The following is a 2,315-nucleotide window of genomic DNA, read 5'->3' as shown; positions in this document are numbered from 1 at the left end:
TCCCTCGGTTCAGTTTTCTTCTAAACCGTTCCGGTTCTTTTCTTAACCGTTCCGGTTTCTAGATCCGTTTTTTTGTTTCGGTCTTTTTCCCCGGAAACCCTAGATCGGTTTTCGTTCTTCTTTCGGACCGTTCGTCTCAACGAACGTGATCACCAATTTTTCCCCGGTTACCGAGCCCGTTCGTTTAACCGTTCCTCTCTTTCTTTTCGTCGGATTTATTTCGCGATCGTGATCTCAGATCTGAACTTCGTTCTAGTTTATCTTCTCGCCCGTTTATCGGAATCAGGTGATTCAAGCGCCTGGAGTTTCGTCTCGAAACCGCCGTTCCATCTAATCAACTTAAACAAGTTTTTGCCCCGGTAAAATTTGACTTAGATTCAACTTGCTAGAACCGAGTTGTTTTCTTCCGCCGTTTGTTTTCCGTTTCTTTGTTCGGTTCGTTCTTTCTTTGCAACCGGAGTTCTTAAGTTGAACTATCTAGTTCGTTCTCTTGTTCGAGTTTTAATTGTGCATTAGATGAGTACTTATTGTGTGGTTACTATTGTTTGCTTACGATAGATTGACCAGAGTGTGACGAGTAGATCTATCAAGAGTTTTAAGTGCGAATCATCTGCATCTACATTGCAGGCAAGTTCACACTTTGATCATACCTTTTCTACAACCCAGTTTTATTGCATTAGATCAATCCTCACACATTGCATGATTAGGATCTAATTAAATTGTGGGATGGGAAGTAGATGAGGTAGTACCTATTACCTGTTTATTATCAAACCGTTGGGAGTTACTTCTACGTTTGCTTATTATGCCATGCTATGCTAGTAGACGTGGATTGGGTGAGTGATATCCATGACAGATGTGAGTTGATAATTTTAATGGTTTATCTAAGGTGGCAACTTAAACACACATCTGGGTGGATTGAGGCACCTGTTGTCTATCAGGACTTGCCTGTTTTATTTTGGACCACCACCCAGGCTCAAAGGGATCATAAGATCTTTCATGCTAGAAACTTCCGTGTGCAGCCACAAGCCATTATGGGCTCTGGCATAGTTGACTAAGTTGTGCGAACTCTTACGGGTAGACTAGCAGATGTAGGGGAAAGTAGGTGTACCGGTCTACCCACATGTAAGGTGCTAGCGCTTCCGAAAGACTATGTCTCGGTCATGCGTCTTCTCAAACACCCTGCAGTGCGAGAAACCAAACGGAGGCGATCGAGTCTTGTGGGGAAAAGTGCGCAAACCTCTGCAGAGTGTACAAACTAATCATGATTAGCCGTGTCCCCGGTTATGGACAACTTGAGTATCTAGTACTTGAATATCATGTGAATCTCATCATGTTACTTCTAATTAATGTTGTTGGGGTTTTAATTATTTTTAATTGGGATTGAGAATGCTGTCAACCATTCTCAATGTTCAATAACCACCATGATAGTTAAATAAATTTATTTCTTTGCAGTAGGGAAAAATTGGCTTTACGCAAAAACCTTATAACCATAGAGCTTTTCCACCAGCCAAATATGCATGTAGTGATAGCCATTGTTCATCATTTTCTCTATGGTGTGAATTTGCCAGTACATTCAATGTACTGACCCGTTTCGGGCTGCAACGTCTTGTGTTGCAGGTTTCTTACGACGAGTAAGTGATACGTTAGGGTTACGATTCTACACTCAACTCTGCCGTTGGTGTTGATGGGAATCCACAACCTTGTTGCTTCCGCTATTTGGATTGAGGTAATAGTATTTACGTTACTTTATATATGTGATTTACCTCTGTTATAAATCCTTCGAGTACTGTGTGTGTATCAGCATACCGATCCAGGGATGACACCTAAGCACAGAGACTTGATCCATTCGGGTCGGGTCGCTACAAGATCTTTCTTCCTTCCACCAACAACTCCATCACCATCACACGCCACCTTGATTTGTATCTCATGAAATGGTTATGCCTTTGTAGCTCCAAGATTTAGGCTCTGAATACCAGATTGTTAGCAGCATGACCTATCCTGTTCGATCTCTCTTGTGTAATTTGCTTGATTTAACCCGATTTCATAGAGAAACTGGTCAAAGGCTATCCACCCATCCCTCTCTCACCTATGTTTGTGCTCACTACAACTTGGCCGATCAGTCATTTCTTCCTTGCCAAGTCCATAGCTAGATTAGTGTTTCTGCCCGTCCGTCATTAGATTACCCTTGTAGTTGTCAATAATTAACCTCATGCCATCGGTATGTGGAGAAAAATGATTCATTTTTTCTTCACAAGTCACTGCATCAGCCTTTGGTTTATTAAGCAGCGATCTACTAATGCACAACAAGCATATAG

Source organism: Triticum dicoccoides, chromosome 3A (genome assembly GCF_002162155.2).
Source record: "Triticum dicoccoides isolate Atlit2015 ecotype Zavitan chromosome 3A, WEW_v2.0, whole genome shotgun sequence".
NCBI lineage: Eukaryota > Viridiplantae > Streptophyta > Magnoliopsida > Poales > Poaceae > Triticum > Triticum dicoccoides.
This window is presented reverse-complemented; position numbering follows the sequence as displayed.